The sequence below is a fragment of the Arvicanthis niloticus genome, chromosome 16 (genome assembly GCF_011762505.2).
Source record: "Arvicanthis niloticus isolate mArvNil1 chromosome 16, mArvNil1.pat.X, whole genome shotgun sequence".
NCBI classification, from domain to species: Eukaryota; Metazoa; Chordata; class Mammalia; order Rodentia; family Muridae; genus Arvicanthis; species Arvicanthis niloticus.
The window spans coordinates 69,283,178-69,302,595 of record NC_047673.1 but is presented as its reverse complement, the minus strand read 5'-3'; the positions used below and the strand labels follow the sequence as shown (position 1 = coordinate 69,302,595).

The 19,418-nt window shown below is 42.7% G+C and overlaps 1 protein-coding gene across 1 annotated transcript in view; it reads right to left on the bottom strand.

Annotated features, from left to right (window-relative positions):
- Cnst (consortin, connexin sorting protein) overlaps positions 1-19,418 on the bottom strand; it is a 75,493-nt gene that overhangs the window by 42,600 nt on the left and 13,475 nt on the right. The gene's annotated exons all lie outside the window — the stretch shown is intronic.

Genomic DNA, 19,418 nt, shown 5'->3' with positions numbered 1-19,418 from the left:
CAAATGAAAACACCAGAAGTCATACTGCGTATGTATTTATAGAAAGGCACAAGGAGGAAGGTCAAACAGAACATTTTAGTCTGTGGTTTCACTACACCTTCATCTTCTAAGAACAAGCACTGAGGACAGAGGAAGCAAACCTCACAACTGCCAGCAAAATCATTTTAAAAAGAAAGGGTGGCTGGAGAGACAGCTTGGTAGTTAAGAGCCTTGGCTGCTCTTTCAGAGGACCTGGGTTCAATTCTCAGTACCTACATAGCAGCTCACAGCTGTCTGTAATTCCAGTTCCTGGGGATCTGACACCATCAAACAGATATACATGCAGGCAAAACACCAATGCACAGAAAAAAAAAATCCTAATTTACACTAGAGAGGTGGCTCAGTGGTTAAGAGCACTGACCGAGCTTCCGAGGTTCTGAGTTTAATTCCCAGCAACCACATGGTGGCTCACAATCATCTGTAATGGGATCTGATGCCCTCTTCTGGTGTGTCTGAAGACAGCTACAGTGTACTCATATAAATAAAAATAAATAAATCTTTAAAAAGGGAGAGTGGTAATAACTAACTCTAGGCTAGTTAAATACCTACAAAAAGCCCGGCAGTGGTGGCGTACGCCTTTAATCCCAGCATTTGGGAGGCAGAGGCAGGCGGATTTCTGAGTTCGAGGCCAGCCTGGTCTACAGAGTGAGTTCCAGGACAGCCAAGGCTATACAGAAAAACCCTGTCTCGAAAAAACCAAAACAAATAAATACCTACAAAAGTGCCTGTAAGTCCCACGTACTTGGTAGTTGAGGCAGGAGAATTGTTTGAACATAAGGGTCTGAGGTCAGCCTGGACAGCAAGAGAACAGCAGTCAAAACACAAGCCAAACAGATTTATAAAAGATCAAAATCCCTTTATCAGCCATTTAGAAAATCTTATCATTCAAAGGTACACTTTAAGAAAAGTATGCCAGCCAGATCAGTGCTGCTTGCCTAGCATTAGTTCTGGGTCTGAGTCAACTATTCCAGGAATTCTGGAACAAAAAAAAATTCCATAATCACCTAAAAATATCATAAATAAAAATAAAAATTTAAAAATCACCTAAAAATCTACAAATGGATAAAGCTAAAATTCTTCTTTAAAAAAAAAAAAATCTAAATAGGGGCTATAGTGATAGCTCTGGGGGTAAGAGCTTGCTGTGGCCTTGCAGAGGACCCAGGTTCAATTCCCGACACCAACATGGTGGCTCACAAATATCTCTATCTCCAGTTCTAGGAGATCCTATACGTTCTCCTGACCTCTGCAGGCACTGGGCACACAATGAGGTGTACATCCATACAGGCAACCCACACATAAGATGAAAATAATAAAAATAAAATCTTAGAAAATAAGGTGCATTCCTCTTTAAAGTTCACAAACAAGGCTTGGAGGGGGGTGTAGCTCAGTTGACAACGCTTGCCTGGAGTGCAAGGAGCTGTGAGTTTGACCCCTAGTGCTATAGAGACTGGACACAGTAGGCATGCCTGACATCCTGGGATGTGGGAGGCAGAGGGAGGCGAATCAGGAATGTAATGTCCTTCTCACCTATGGAGCAAGTCTGGGCTACATGAAACCTATCTCAGAAAATAGATATACACAAATATATCATACACACACATATATACATAACACTTACATATGTAAAAAAGTCTACAATATTAATCCTGCAAAATGCATTATATATTTGTGACCTATTTTGCAACTGACATATTATTTCATACATAAGGTCATTCTTAGAAAAACATAAAAATGTCTAAATCTGGCTGGTGTCATTTTCCTTAAAACATGCATGGTATCTCTACTGACTTTATTTCTGGGTTTTGTTTGTTGAGATAGGGTCTCTCTAGATAGATAGCCCTGGCTGTCCTAGAAACCACTATGTAGATCAAGCTTGGCCTCCAACTCACAAAGATCTGCCTGACTCTGAGTGTTCGGAGTGTGCCACCACCACCCAGCTTGTATTTCTTTTTGTATTTCTACTTTAAATAACCTCTGCTGCTTTCTAATTTAGACATTGAGGAAGTACTGCAGCCTGTGTACACTACAAGTACAGTATTTTATCTTCTAACCATAGAGACCCAGAGGCCACACACTAACGGAACCTAGCACAGAAGAAACAGAAGCAGCTGAAGGAGCCCGGCAGCCATCACTTGGTGACTCTTCACACTCCATACTGTGGCATCCACGTCATATATCTGACATCGGGTATTCAAACCAAGGCCACACTGGAGGTGTGCACATTGTTTGAAATGGAGAAAAAAACCAACTAAGGTCGTAATCCTGGGACAGCAGCAGAGCTGGACCCAGAACTATGTGTTCAAGGTTCAAGTCCTAAGCAGTTCAGTACAATGGCTGAGGACAGAGGCACACCTTCCTTGCCATTTTCCAAGTGGTGTGGGAAACATTAGGCAAGTTATGTAGCAACATAACTTGTATGAGGAAATGTATGCCCATTTTCCTCATCTGTATGACTGCAGGACTGTTGAGTACCACCTGTCTCGAGGGGTTGAGTTTTTGTTTTGTTTTGGTGATGTCAGGGATTAACCAAGGACTTCCACAGTTGAGTGTTTCAGTGCTGAGCTGCAGCTCCTAAGAAGTTTTTACTTCACACTCTAGTCTCTCTCTCTCTCTCTCTCTCTCTCTCTCTCTCTCTCTCTCTGTGTGTGTGTGTGTGTGTGTGTGTGTCTGTGTCTGTGTGTATGTGTGCAGGTACATGCATGCTGGCCTGCCTATTTCTCTGTATGGGCTTGTATGTGCCCAAGCATAGCATATGATGGTTAGAAAACAACCTGTCGGAGCTGACCCTCTCCTCCTACCGTGTGGGTTCTGTGTGTTGTGCTCGGGTCACCAGGACAGCGGCAAGGGCTTTTATTCATCACTGTGCTCCTAACCTTCCTGAATTTTCTTCTGAGACAGGATACTGCCAAGTTGCCTGGGAAGACTTCAAATCTACTATATAGTCCTGGCCGGGCTTGAACTCATGATTCTAATGCCCAGCCTTCTGGTATGCTACTACACCTGGCAAAAGGTCATTTGTGATGTGTAGGTGACAGGATAGGTAAAGCACGTAGGAGAGTACTTGGTCTACAGAGCAAATGTTTAATAAATGTTACTTTCCGAGCAGAATCACAGAGTGACTCAAGGGACACTCGACATTACTGTATACTCAGAAACAGCTTTTCTAAACATTGTAGAACTGACCAGGCTCTGGATGATAAATAATACTAACCAGCTGCACTACAGAATATTGAGATACCAATTTACAATGGAGGATTCTTAGTCCCTGTAGTACTTACATGTCTCTTCGGGGTATCCTTTTCCAGGTGACTGAGATATTTAGAAATTAGTGGTTGGAACTACCTGGTAAGGGCTGAGAAGATAGCTCAGTGGGTAAAATGTTGATCAAACATGAGGACATGGTTTGATTCCTAGAACCTACATTTTAAAAGCCAGGCATGCTGCCCAGTGTAGTGGCACACACCTTTAACCCCAGCATTTGGGAGGCAATTGCAGGCAGATCTCTTGTGTTTAAGGGCTACATAGTAAGACCTTGTCTCAAAACCATAACCAACCAACAAAGCCACATATGGATGCTTGTAACTCCTACTGCTAGGGGGCAGAAACAGGCAGATCACTTGGGCTCACTGGCCAGCTAACCTAGCCTGTTCAGCTAGTGTGTGTGTGTGTGTGTGTGTGTGTGTGTGTACATATATATGCATACACACATACATATACAGCTCTAAGAACACATCTGAGATCTGGCTTCCACATGCATATGTGATCACATAAACACATACACACAAGACTCATGGGTGAGCTGGGCATGATATACACACCTGTAATCCCAACATGAGAAAAACAGAGGCAAGAGGACCAGCACTTGAGGGATAGCCCAGCTATACGAGACCCTGTTTCAAAACCAAACAAGCCCCTTGGTAAGTATAATTTTATAGATAGCTGAAGCTTTGTCATGCAGGCAGGCCCTGAGTTAAAAGTATTCATACAACAGACTCAATTTTCATAATTATCCAGCAGATAGTTACTTCCAGTCCTGTTGAAGAGGCAGAGACTCCTATCAGTCAGCTTAGAAATGCCAGACTCAACCATTGTGTTCTGTGGTCAAAGGAACTAAAAAAAATATTTCAATTGGTGTCTCTGCCCTCCACCCATTCTAAAACAGAGACATACCTCCACTGACCAAGTTCAAGTGCTTTTCTCCTCACTGAATAAATGGGTTCCCAGGAGCCCTCTGCCTCCTGTTGAAAAACTTTCTGGGTGGTCTTGGGGTAGGCCCACACATCTAAATGAAGTAGCCACTCCCAGGAACATAAATGTTCCTCTTTTGGGTCTCAGGATAACTTGCCTCCTATTCTTTTTCAATGATACAGTTAGTTTAACTGTTAAAAGGAATTAAGAATGATATAATTAGTTTAACTGTCAATCAAAAGGAAATCCTGCAAATATTTTCTAGCATTGGGTCTCCCTCTTTCCAAGATTTTATTCTGTATTTTATTTTTGCTGGACAACTAACAATTCATCAAGGCCTGGCTCAAAGTCACTCACCCAGTTTGCCTGGCTGATTTCTCTGTCCCCAGACTCGTCTGCAGCACTGTGCCAGGCAGAGTGCTCCCTGAGGACTCTACGCTCTTTCAGCATGTGTTTTCACATGTAAGCTTTTTGAATGCCCACAATCTACTCCTACGTCTTGTTTGTCAGTGTCTGGCTGTTAGACACATGGCTTATGTTTTTACTGTTTTCTTATGAAAGGGGGAGTCAGACGTGATTCCCAGCTGCAGCTTGACCCTGTTCTGAAAGGTAAAGGGCCAGATGCACAGGTTTGGCCCTGTCTGCACCCCTAATGCCTTGCAAAGAGAATACTTTAATTAGAACAATAGAATAAACCTCCAGTGGAATTCTAATCATTACCAAGGCTCTGTTAGTTTTGGAGTTAAAAGTAAGATGTCACGTTCCTCTCCCCTGCCAGCAACGGGAGAAAGGGCTGAGCTACACGGCAGTGGTTCAAACCTGCACTAACAGTGCAGTTGATGAGCACAACTTGTGAGTTTGTGTTCAACTTACTTTATCTACACAATATGGCTATTCTGTTCAAGTCCTTATGTCTAGACCAAGTCTCTCCAACACAGCAGTAACCCTGATTCACTACTACACAACACTAACATACTTTGCCTTTTAAAAGCATGACACTGACTTTCCAGACTCTTGTGGCAAAATAGCATTCCAAATATGTACATGGTGTGAGTCATCTGACATGTTGACTATTTAGCAGAATTCCAAACAAATATATTCAAGGCAGGCCTATACAAAACATGGGAGCCCAGAAACCCTCAAGGAAGAAATACCAAACAAGCATTCTAGCCAGGCGGTGGTGGCACATGCCTTTAATCCCAGCACTTGGGAGGCAGAGGCAGGCGGATTTCTGAGTTCGAGGCCAGCCTGGTCTACAGAGTGAGTTCCAGGACAGCCAGGGCTACACAGAGAAACCCTGTCTCAAAAACAAACAAACAAACAAACAAACAAACCAAAAAAAACCCCAAGCATTCTAACAGTTTAAAAAAGAAGTCTTTATTTTGTTAAAAGCATAAACTTAATTGCATATAAATTTTTAATTCACATTTAAATGTAGTGATATTAAGCATAAGCTTTTATTAATGTGAAAGTCACTACATAGGGATAGTTAGGTATATACAAATGACTAAAAATACTTTAAGAGACTGTAAATGTCATATTTCTTTAATTCAGATCATACTGAAATACTTTAACTTTCACATACCAAGTTTCCTCATAAGAAAAAGGCTGACTCCTAAGTTTGAAATTGCTAATTTACAGTCAGGTCAAAAGTCAGAGATGGTGAGCCAAGGGGGTGTTCTTCTAGCCTCAAGTCCAGAGATGCCCGGCCCTCACCAACTCAAAAATGAGGAAGAAATTCTCCATGTTAACGATATCCCCACACTCACATTCTAGCACCTTCTCATTAGACACTCCAACACACTCACACCCCTGAGAGCCCCAAGCCACATGAGTACTCTGACACAACACACTCACACCCGAGAGCCCCAAGCCACATGAGTACTCTGACACAACACACTCACACCCCTGAGAGCCCCAAGCCACACATGAGTACTCTGTGACCTGCCCTTCACTGTGTTCAATTCCGTTTCATATAGTTTCTGCTCATGCTTGTTTTGTTTCTTGGGGTTTTGTTTATGGAGCCAAGGTCTCAGTACAGTAGTCTAGGATGGCCTGAACATGCTGTGTAGCTCAGGCTAGTCTCAGATTCAAGCTCCTCAGTCTGAATACTGGAATTGCAGCATGCTTGACCACTCTCAATTGAGTTCAAATAGTTTTCAAGTGCTAGTCAAAAACTTTCAATTTCACACTTTAGTAATGAGTGTTGACTGCAGTGCCACACTAGCAGCAAGCTTCTAGAAGTTAACAGTATATCAGCCTGGGGGGGGGGGCGCACAGAGAACCAGAGAAGACTGCCATTTCCTCCTGTTTTCTAAGATGAATGTAGAACATACACGACTCAGATAATACTTCTTAACATGAGATTCTCATAACCTTTGTTCATTGCTGGTGGGAGCAGAAACGAGTGCAAGTAGTACAGAAAACAGGATGGGCTTCTCAAAACACTAAACACGCTCAGATGATGGTATGTGCTCAGGACCCCAGCACTTTGTAGGGAAAACCGTAAGGACCAGATAGATGTTCAGGCTACATAGCAGGTCCGAGGTCAGCCTAGGCTACATGACACCCTGTCTCAATCAACAACATAAACCAAATTAATAACAGAAGGACCAAATGGCCTAACTATATGTCCCCTGTGAGCATACTTCAAGGACTGTAAGTCCCGAGACAGTCTCCACAGGGATAGTGTGCACAGCATGCTTACTGCTACACTACTCACAACAGCTAAGAAATGGAAGCAGTCCTGCAGTCCACCAATAGATGGACAAGAGAAATGTAGCACATATACACAACAAAAGTAAAAAAAAAAGAAAGAAAGAAAGAAAGAAAGAAAGAAATCATGACATGTTTAGAAAAATGGTTGGACCTGGAAATTATGTTAAGTGAGATGAACAAGACTCAGATAAACAAGTACTGCCTGCTCTCTCACAGTTGAAGCCTAGATTTTAATACGTGTGTAGGTGCATGAGTGTGGAGGCCAGAAGTTGATGTGGGGAGCTGTCGATTGCTTTCCACTTTCTTTTTAAGGATCTCTCTTATTGAGTCCAAAGCTCATTGATTTTGCTAGGCTGGCTGTCCAGCAAGCCCCAGGGAATCCACCTTCCACCTGTCCCCATGTCCTCAGTGCCGGGATTATAGGTGTGTACTATTGCACTCAGCTTCTTACAGATGTTCTGGGAACTCAAACTCAGGTCCTCACATTTGTGCAGCAAGCACTTTACCCAGGGGGCCATTGTCCCACTTCCAATTTAAGTGTGTATGCGCGCATGTGCATGCGAGAGTATACATGTGTGTGGTAGGTAATGAACGAAACTAGAAAGAAGTCCATGAGGGGCCAAATGATATTGAGGTGGTGGTGGGAACACCAGTATACACATGACATGGATGCAGAGGCGGGGTTACTATGAAAGAAAGCAATGGGTGACAAGTAGGGTGCAGGAAAGAGACACGGAAAAGAATGACCAGTAAGAACACCGTATAAAAATGTTATAATAAAATCTATTGTCATGTATGCTAATGCTTAAAAGTGAGAAGACAGTCTTCATAAGTTCTATATGCTAACGCTTCTCAGCCCTCTCCCTAAAACGCTACCCTTAGGCTCCTTCAGGGACAGTTTCAACATGTGGCTCCTGAGGAAGTGAATGTGAAGCCACAAGGTTTGATTGCTGGTCTACTGGATGTTGCCTGTACACAATGGCAGCATTCAGTCCAAGAATATGACCAGCAAGAGAACGCAGTACTGGATCCTAGCTAATGGGGAAGGTGGTAAAATACATGTCAAGTGCTTTGAGTGACAGGAATCAACAGGAACTGAAATGCTCATTTTACATAACTAAATTAAAATGGAAATCAATTCAGTAACTGAAGGCCTTGGGCATTGAGCCTTTTACATTAGTAAATTTTATGAAATCAAAATACCGATTAAGCACATGGCACACACGAATAATCTCAGCACCCAGGAAGCAGGGGCAGCAAGAGGGTCACCGTTTGAGGCTGGCCCCGGTATAGAGAGCTGGAGATCACTCTCAGTAACACAGTGAGACCCTGTCTCAAAACAAGGCCAAGGGTCAAGGCACTTGCTGCCAGGCTCCCAAGCGTTCACCCACATACTAAATAAATGCAGTTGTTTAAAAAGGCTATTAGCTAAGCTTGCTGACACACATCTGTGAACCCAGCACTGAGGACTGATGCTGTGAGTTTGAGACTAGCCTGGGCTACATATAGACTGCTAAGCTAGCCAGCCCTATACAAGACCCTGTTTTTCACTCCAACATGTACTAAAAAGGGGAGAGGCTTTTCCTAGTCTAGTTTCTAGAAACAATATTACATATATGGCTTGTACTGTATTTCTACTGGTTCATACCGCTCTGACACTGCCTTGACAAGGGTCATAGTCATGGTGACTCATTCCATGCTAATTCATTCTTGCTAATACAAGTTATGCTACAGGCATTTCCTGGTACAGACATTATAATTAGTGTAAGATGACAATGTAAATACATAAATAGATGCTATATGTTTTTAAAACTAATTTCTACTTCTTATTTATTTTCAGAATATCACCCTCAGAACTATGCACCCCTCCTCCCTTTTTGGTACTTCCTCATACCCAAATGTCAAAACATCTTGGGCACATTGTAAAAGTTGTGTATCAAAAACAAAACCAGACTCACAGGAGGTGCGCATGCTGAAGAGATGGGGTGGTGTGTTGGGAGAGGGCCTGGGAATTACCTGGAAAGTATCAAGCAGCTAAGATGGGAAAGGAAGGGCAGGGGCGACTGACCCAGTCACACGTGAGTGTTACCGTAAGTCCATAGCGTGCATTCTACTCCATAAATCTATACTGTTTAGAAATGAATGCTACCATAATTCCAAATTCTACTCTGTGGTATATATACTGTCTTCAAATCAATCTCATGGTGCAGTTAAATTTCAAAGTAGTAGCTAAACAGAGATCTGTATCCTAACCTTCTACAGGAGAAATGAATCAACAGGAATGCCAGACTCTTCTAGGCTAACAAAAAGCAGCACCAACTGTCATTTATACCGTACTCTGTAAAACTTAAGTCATTCTTTCTCCTGCTTTTTTATGTGGACAACTGAATGTCACTTCTAAAACCTTGACTCTGGTTTATTACATGTTTTAAAAAGAAAGGATGGGTGTGTATATGTGCAGGTGTGTGTGTGTGCGCACACACACACACACACACACCTGCACATATACACACCCATCCCCTAGGAATCTCACAAATGTTACTGTCAATGTTTTATGGCTTTGCACCGTTTAGAGACACTTGCATTCTAAAACACCACATTTTGTTTGTTAGGTCCTAGAGAAAGCCCAGACAAGTCTCACTCAGTACCCATGGCCCCGCCCAGTACTTCTCAAACCACCCCTACCCTAAACCTCTCCCTCTCAGGGCCTGGGCTTCTCTTCCTTCCCACAGACTTCTCATTCCCATATAACTCAGCTATTTTGGCTACTTGCTCTCTTGGTTCTTCTCCTGGCTCCTGGCTGCCCTCTCTGGCCCTCTCTGGGTTCCCATTGCACTCTCTTGGTCCTCTTGGCCTCCTCTCTCTTCTCTCTTCTCTCTCTCTAGCACTCACTCCACTGCCTTCACATTCTCTCACAGCCCTGTTGAGTCTGCTGGCCACGTTCAGTTCCAAATTTCAACTTACTTCTTAGGGATTTGGAGTTTATCTAACATGGGCAACATGGAACCTACAACTGACTTAGACTTCAGCCACTCTGCTCTAAAGAGCTCTGATGTTATCTCATTCCTGCAGGCTAAGAATCCTCCTAACTTCACACTTTGTTCTAATTTAGTTTGCACGGTCACTGTCCTCTGCCTTCTACTCCTAGCAGTCAAAAACAAGTATCACTTTCCAGCTGTAGGGTCTGCTACAGGCAAGTGTGCACAGTTCCTTCTGGCATCCTATCGTCTGCCTTCCCTTATCTTGAAAAGCAATGATACAATGTTGACCTTGGAACCGGAACTTGTTTGTCTTGCCCCAAATCTGGGAGAAAGCCTGCTTTGACCACAGTCCAGGTGTTACACCTAGTGCTCTTTGTAACCAAAAGCTCCAATCTGGCCAGCATTAAAGATGCATTGCCAGGTCACAAACAAAGCAAAGTAAGTCTCCACATGGCAGCTGAACTCTGAAGTGGAGTGCTTTGACTGAGCTCCCAGATGCTAATATACTCAACTCTGTCTCTGATGAACAAGATAGATTTACTTAACGAGGGATGCGACATGCTGACCCTCAACAGTTCATTCTAAAAGTGAATGAGGTTTGTGTTTCAATAGGAAATAAATTATATGTTGTATTTACAGGTTCTGCCCTAAGCATCCTTCTTTGCTACAAAGAACATTGTGACTAAGAGCAGGCAAGCTCCCTAGGAGCCAGGGAAGGCTACTTGTGTGAGACAGCAGTAACGGCTGATTTTAAAATCTTTTTTTTTTTTTTTTTAATTTTATTTTTCTCGAGACAGGGTTTCTCTGTGTAGCCCTGGCTGTCCTGGAACTCACTCTGTAGACCAGGCTGGCCTCGAACTCAGAAATCTGCCTGCCTCTGCCTCCCAAGTGCTGGGATTAAAGGTGTGCGCCACCATTGTCCAGCTTGGTTTTAAAATCTTTAATTTTATTATTTATTATATTTAGTGTGTTGGGTGGGGGGAGGATCAGCAGCTTGTAGAGGTCAGAGGACAACTTTTACCATGCAGAGCCCCAGGAGGACCTTAGATAGTCAGACTTGATGGCACACGCCTTTAGCTGCTGGCCCAAGAGCTGGCCCAAGAAACTGATTTTGTCCCACATGATGAAAGAAAAAAAGAAAAAGAAAGAAAAGAAAAGCCAGGCCAGGTGGGACACACTCAGGAAGAATTAGAAACCAGCTTGGGCTTTAGGGCAGGGGAGGGAAAAATAAGTATAGAAGCCAACAGCATAAAAGATTTCATGCAGAAATCACAAGCAGCATAATGCCAAAGAATGAGTGGTTAAGAATAAATGTAAGATCCAGGAGCTACCACACATTCCTGACACCATAGGAGACTCATCAATTATTCATGTAGGGATTGAAATTCATGAGGAGTCAGACTCCCAGTGGTGACATCCATTGCTCCATGCCCTTTGCCCAAGAAACAGATGAAACCTCATCTCTTCACCATGCCATCTGGCAGGAAACAGCAGCAGCAAGACGTACCTGTCCCCCACCTTCTCTGAAATGGCCCATGAATATGAGCCTTCCTTCTTGTCCATCCCCATCTCTGGCCAGAAGCAGAGAGTGCTAGCATGGCAGAGACAGGAGAGGATATCTGAACACTGCATTGATTGAACCTAGGTGGGCGTTCCTCCCTCAGCACTTGGACCAGTACCCTAAGGAGAAATACCAAGAGAAGAAACAAACCAGCAAACCAACCAGGGGATCAAACAGGAGTGCACAGCCTTAGCCACTGGACTGTGGGGCGAATGCTGAAGGGTGAACGGGAATGCATGGTGTGAGGAAGCCGAGATCACGAGAATGAATTAACTGACATTATTTTTATTTGTATGTACATCTGTGTGATGTGTACATGTGTATCTCTGTGAACACGTGCCACACGTGTGCAGGGACCTAAGGAGACCAGGAAAGGATGTCTTATCCCCTGGAGCTGGAACTTTAGATGCTGGGAACCAAACTCAAGCCTCTGGTTTTTATTTTATTTGTTTTTTATTTTTGCGTAGCTGGGAGTGGAACCTGGGACCTCACTGATCCTGGGTCAGCAGCTGTAATGGTTATTTTTAATTGTCACCTTGATACAATGATGACAGTCTCAGTGAAGGACTGTCTAATCAGGTGACCTGTAGGTATGTCTGTGGAAGACTGTGTTGACTGCCTTAATTGATGTAGAAAGACTCACCCTGAATGTGGGTGACATTGTTTCCTGGGTGGGGCCCTGGATCATATAGAGTAAAGCTGAGCATGCGTGCACACATTATTTCTGCTCTTGGCTGTGGATGTGCCTAGCTGCTTCAGTTCCTTGGCTTCCCTGCACTGATGAACGGTAACCTGGACTTATAAGCCAAGTAAACATGCTGTCCTCTTAGGTGCTATTTGTCAGCGTATTTTATCACAGCGATGAGAGGGGATGGACCCACCTTCACATGTATGCACCATACACACAAACAACATAAAGTTACTTCTTTCAAGTATGTTATCATGGCAGCAAGAAAAGTAACCAACACATATGTCAAGGATGACTGAAGAGGACCTGGGCTGGTTTAACCTGAAAGCCTCCTCCCTGAGGACTAATTTTCATAGTACCAGAGGCCCCATACAAGCTTCTGAGGGAGAGAAGGAACCAACAGTCCCACCCAGCTATGATGCTTGTGAAGCTCAACCTGACCAGCATGGCATGATTAACTAAGGGTCATGTGTGGAGTGCATACCTTGCTGGTAACTAACAGCTATTTAGTCAGTCTTAAGGGCTGTAAAACAAGAAGGAAAGCATGCTTGGTACTGGAAGCCTAGCCAACTGGGGCCAGTGAGGTCGTGGATCTTGGAGTACCTACAACCACCACTTTACTAAACCAACATAATCCCTGACTACATTCAAAATATTTGTCCTTATACCCATAGATAAATGCAGCTTTCACCCGGCATCAAAGAAGCGTCTCTTTTTGCAACAGAGACCATTTAAGAAAGACAAAGCAAATCAAAATGCAGAGAAAAAAGATGTAGTGCCCAGTCCAATGGATACATTTACCAGAAAGCTCTGCATCTAAGGCTTGGGAACATTACTGAAGAGGGGGCAGAAAAATGGCACGGTCCAGAGGAACCTATAAGATTATGTCTTCTAGAAACATAAGACAGGCTACATCCATGAAATCTCATCAACATGGCTGCCTGGACAAGACCTGCGTGATACCGATGGACATACTAACAAAGAAGGGGGAAAGCTCACAGGACTTCAATGCTAGACATGGAGTTACAGGCAACCTGGCAATGCGGAGAGAGAGATATGGCCTTCCACGGGGAGGAGGCCTCCAGTGGGCTGACCAATACCAAGCGGTGAGCCCCGAGATCATTACATACAGGTAACATTGTGTGGACCAAGCAGGTTGTATTTATGTATTTAGGGTTTTTGTGTGTGTGTGTGTGTGTGTGTGTGTGTGTACACAGAACAACAATTAAAGAGAAAGAGGCCATGAATTTGAGAAAAAATAAGAAGGGTACATGAGAGGGGTTGGAGGAAGAAAAGGGAAGAAGGGCATGATAAATTATAATTTCAAAAATCAAAAAATTATAAAATTAAATCATTCTGAAGTAGAAATTTTGTGTTAGTAGCAGTGAGTGAAATTATTTGGTTTAATTTGCTTTACTAATGGTAAATCCATGCACAGAATGATTTACACTTGGAAATAGATATTTGTGATTTATTGTCATGGTTTCTTATTTTCTAGACAGATATTCTTGTTATGTATTGTACTGAAGTATAAGTTTTAAAAGGGAAGTTATACCGTGGCAGTTGTCTTTGATAAACATCATAGTACATGATAATCATTAAAAAGTCATATATCAGCAACCTATGATTCATTATATATGTGTGTGTGTGTGCGTGCACAAATACCTATTAAAACAGAATGAAATCTACATAGATGCCTCAAAAATAGCAAAAGGTTATTTTCAAAAATTAAAGGAAAGCAACAATAAAAATAAGAACTGGTGATGTTATATCTCATCTAAACTTAAAAGTTTGGTACAGTTTATAACTATTCTTAAGAATGTTAAGTCCTAGCTGGGTGTGGTGTGCACATCTTTACCCAGCATTTGGGAGGCAGATCTCTGAGTTTGAGGTCAGACTGCCTGGTCTACAGAGTAAGTTCCAGGCTACATAGAGAAACCATGCCTCAAACAAACAAATTAATAAATATAAAAAATAAAAAAGAATCTAAGTATGAAGTCAGACATGGTGCATACCTCTAATCTCAGACTTGGGAGGCAGAGGCAGGAGGCTAGCCACCTAGCCTATATAGCAGGTTGCAGGACAGTCGGGGTAGCTACATAGTGAGACTCTCTCAAAAACAAGGGGAGAGAAGACAAACAGAGTGATTCCATAATTCTCAGAAGCAGAAGTGACATTTCAAAACAAGAAACTAGGACCAGAGAGAAGACAGGTCCGTGTGAGGCAAATCTCTGTTCTCGGAGGCACTCCTTTGGGTCACAGACAGGCGCCCTTGCTTGCCAGCTGTGAAATCTTAGTCACATTAGCTCAGATCTCTGAGTCTCTGTTTCTTTGTTGTAAGAATGGAATCAGATAACGCTTGGGAAATGGGTAAGGCAGTAAGGCAGCCTCTAAAGACAAAACGTTAAACGCAACCCTTGTAAACAGTTGTGGCTGTCAGGGCAATTCATAAAATCCTGCTTCTCCAGATGGGTCCAATGCCTGAACAAAGACATTTCTTGCTGTGCATTCTAAGTAGAAATTTGGTTGTATTTACTCGACTTAGGCCTTCATGTGCATACAGGTCTTAGTGTTTACATTTTATCAATCCTGAGTCAAACCTCTGCCTGGGACTCTCTCCCTGGCTCACACCGCTCTCCTTCCTGTCTCCTGTTAGATGTGTGATAGGCTCTCTTAGCCTAAGATCGCCATTGCTTAACACGTGTTTTGTAACGTCTCTTTATAATTTGTGCTGAAATCTTTAAAAAGCTATGTGTATAGATACTTTGCCTTTGTGTGTTTCTGTACATCATGTGTATTCCTCATACACAAGGAAGCCATAAGAGGACATCCCCTGGAAATGGAGTTGCAGACAGTTGTGGGCTGCCATGTGGGAGTTAGGAATTGAACCTGAGTCCTCTAGAAGAGCATGAAGGGCTCTTAATCACTTAGCCATCTCCCCACAGCCCCGAATATACTGCCAGCCCACCCCCCACCATATGCTCACTTTTAAGTTGCTTCTGCCAGCTCTTGCTCAGAGTGAATGCGCTGTACCTCTTGCTTGTGAGTCCTTACGCTGTGTAGCTGCATCTTGCACAGGCTGATTAGGGATTACTCCATCACAAGTGCTTTGTTCTTAGGAAGCATCCTACTTTACTTATCAGCCAGGGCTACTTGTGTAGCTCAACAATGTTTACAAATGCTATAGGAAGTCTTCAGGAGAACGCACAGCATGAGACCAGAAGAGCTCTCTGCCCCTTCTACTGGCCATGTTCCTATACTGCAGCGCACCCCACCACTTTCAGAACAGCCGTGTTCAAGAGCCTAGTGCTGTGAGACATATTCTCTTCCGAAGCTCTATTTGGGTTCCTTGTTCAGATACAAGGGCTCATTTTTAGTCCCCACAGGGCAGTTAAAATTCAATGAATACTCCCATTCTGTTCTCTAAAATAGCTATTGAAACATGTAACATTTGTTGAACATTTAATGAGGGTTGGGTACATGCTAACATTCTGTGTATGTTTTATTCCATTTGCATAGAAGCCCTATTATTGGGCTGGAGAGATGGCTCTGGTTAAGAGCACAAGCTGCTCTTCCAGAGGTCCTGAGTTCAATTCCGACAACCACATGGTGGCTCACAACCATCTGTAATGGGATCTGATGTCCTCTTCTGGTGTGTCTGAAGACAGTGACAGTATACTCATATGTACATAAAATAAATAAATCTTAAAAAAGAAATCCTATTATATTTCATCTTATGAATAAGAAAACAGACATAAAGATATATAACCTGCTCAGGCATATGTAGTAAGCCTCAGAATTGGGATGAAACCCAGAAGTGAGTGTTAATCCCTGCAAGCTGCCATTCTTTCAAAGTTCCTGTGCTCCACCATCACAAAATCAAGGAATAGTTGCAGAATGAACACACGTTCTCTTATAGTGAGAAACTCTGAGGCCAATTACTTTACATTTTAGGAGTATGGGGCAAGAGAGAGTGGGTGTATATGTAAGTGGACAGATGCATGTATGCCATGGTATGTGGACGGGTGGCCAGAAGACAGCCTTGGGTGTCAGTTGTTACCTTCTACCTTGAGACGGGGTCTCTTGTTCTCCACTGCATCTGCCAGGGTTGCTGGCATGAGAGCCATGAGCTTTCAGAATTTCTTCCTGTTTCCCTCCCATTTCACTCCTGAAGTTCTGGGATTACAGATGTGCACTCCATGTGTGGGTGCTTGGGATCCCAATCCAGGTCCATGTACTTGTACAACAAGTTCTTTACCACAGAGCCATCTTCCCAGACTTCTCAGTAGATTGCTTTTTTTTTTTTTTTTTTTTTTTTTTTTTTTTTTTTTTTTTTTTAAACAAGCAGATGCATTAGATGGCAGTCTCAGTAATGTTTTATACCATATTATAGTATTAAACTATCTGACTGGTCATTTGTGAAATTGTTGACCTTCTAGTGATAGCAAGATGCTTGGCATTTAAAAGATAGATTACACATATTGCTATTATCATTTAAAAACAGCATTCCTCTTGGAGAAGGGCTGACATACAAACTGGTGGAGAACATGCAGACAGCATTGAGAACTGAATGAGGACAATAAAGAAATATCTGATGGCTCAGTGGTTAAGAGCACTGACTCCTCTTCTGGAGGTCCTGAGTTCAAACGCCAGTAACCACATGGTGGCTCACAACCATCTGTAATGAGAGCTGATGCCCTCTTATGTGGTGTCTGAAGACAGCTACAGTGTACTTACATATAATAAATAAATAAAAACCTTTGGATCAGAGTGAGCGGGGCTGGAGCGAGAGGGAGAAGGGAAGGGAAAAGAAAGAAAAAAAGAAAGATCTGAGAGGATTTGAACAGAGATCTCAAAGCCACAGGATAAACACACATTTTCTCCTGACATCAAGACAGTAAGTCCATGCTGAAATGAACAGATATTATACAGCACACCAAGTAACACCCAATAACTTAGGTTCCAATGGACGACTCTATAGAAGCAAGTGATTATGAAATTCTATGTGAAAACTGACCACAACATCAGAGTACGAGGATAACACCAATAATGCTGCGGTGCTTACTCTGTACTGTGCTCTTGGTAACTCATGTATTTCCATAGCAATCCCATTGCACAACTGCAATTGACAAGGCCATGCCCTAGATAAGGAAGCTGAAGTAGTAACAGGTTAGGTTACTCACTCATGGCCACATTGTTTTCAGAATCAGGACTTAAACACAACAGAGAACTCCAGTCATGCCTCTGAATGCAAAGACTCCACGACACGTAGATGGTGAACCATATATTGGAGAGTTTGGACAAGTTAGGAGAAGCAGGGAGAGAAACTGATGCTATTAACTTTAGGAGGGTCTGGTCACAATGGAGGCAGAGCTCACACAGCAGACATGGAAAACATCTTCCGAGAGCTGTTAAGTGGAGTCAGCTGTGTACTGCAGGATCCAGGACAGTCTATCTCAGCTTTGCTTCTTTCTTGCTGTAGGGTTTCTTTCAAGTTATTTTATGCATGCGCTGCTATTATTGCCCAACTGGAACTGACACTTTTATGGCAACAGAAAATGTCTTTTGCAATCCTCACCACGGAACAGCCTAGAGCACATAAACGGTATAAATATCTGCTTGTCCAGCTGAACTACAACACTAAAAGTTCACTTTCACTGCCTCTTACCTGAGGACATAGATGTAAAAAACAAAAACATTACATGAGATGGCATTTTAAACTTACTTAACAAACCCTCAAATATTAGCTGGTGGAAAACAGAGAGACAAGGGAAACTTGAGAACCGGGTACTTCTGTCCCTGAGAGACTAAATATGATTGGAACAAGGCAGCAAATTCCCAAATGCACATATGCACTAGTTGTTTTAAGGTGGATTAAATTATTAGACTCATTCTGCTCACTGACATCATGTGAAAAAATTTGAGTTTGTAATTACAAATGTCTGTGCTGTGCATATTGAAAGAATGCACCTAAAAAGGAAAGAAAACACAGAGTAGGTGCTTTAAGTTATATTCTAAAATAGAAAGACAAATGGAATCGGGCCAACTTTAACCTGAGCTTTCCATTTTGTTTCTTCTCCTCCAGTTATGCTTGAGACATTCACCTGTGCCATTCCTGACTGTTCTTCCTACATAGAAATAGAAAAGTGCATCATCCTAGGGAATTCCATGCCTGTGATGAAGTGAGTCGAGAGCCTACAAAACAAGGGTGTAGGACTGGTGCCACGAAAGTATGGCCACACTTATAGGACTGGTGCCACAAAAGTATGGCCAAGCTTAGTGTAGGACTGGTACCAAGCAAGTATGGCTTAGTGAAATAAATAAAATTAGTAAAATAAATGTTACTAATAGGATGCTCCTGACATGTTATAGCTAAAGTGAGGCCTTGTGACACCCAGTAAAAATGGAGACATACTTGGACAATTTGAACATAAGGCGTGAGACAGTGAACCGGGAAGACAATAGCATCATGTTATTGACTTCTGAAGAATTTTTAATCTAAAATTAGATCAAAACCAGATCCAAGCCGTGTGTGATGGTGAAGCCTATAATCTCAGTTTGGGAGGCAAAGGCAAGAAGAAGATCCTGAGCTCAAGTCAGTCTGGGCTATGTTCCAAGAGTAAATTGGGCTCATGTTCCAAGAGTAAATCCTGGTATCAAAAACAAAGAAGCTACCAAAAAATATTGATTGAGGGAGAAAGAGGAGGGAAAAGGAGGCAGAGAGGAAGGAGAAAGGACAATATAAAGAAAGGAAAACATGATCAATTCTAAAAAGTTGAGTGTGGCCGGGCAGTGGTGGTGCGCGCCTTTAATCCTAGCACTTGGGAGGCAGAGGCAGGCGGATTTCTGAGTTTGAGGCCAGCCTGGTCTACAGAGTGAGTTCCAGGACAGCCAGGGCTACACAGAGAAAGCCTGTCTTGAAAAACAAAAACAAACAACAAACAATAAACAACAAAAAAGGGCTGAGTGTGGTAGTACATGCCTGTAATTCCAGTACTCGGAGGTCAAAGTACGGGTGGGTTACATACATAGCAAGGCCCTGTTTAAAAAGAAGAAGAAAAACAATCCGGGAGCAAATAGCTCAATGGTAGATACCTTGACTTAGCATGTGCAAAGTCCTAGGATCTATCCTCAGTAGCACACACACACACACACACACACACACACACACACACACACACCAGGAAAGAAACAGAAAGAACACACTCTGAAGATCTCTAGCCACAAAGGCATTTTTTCCTGA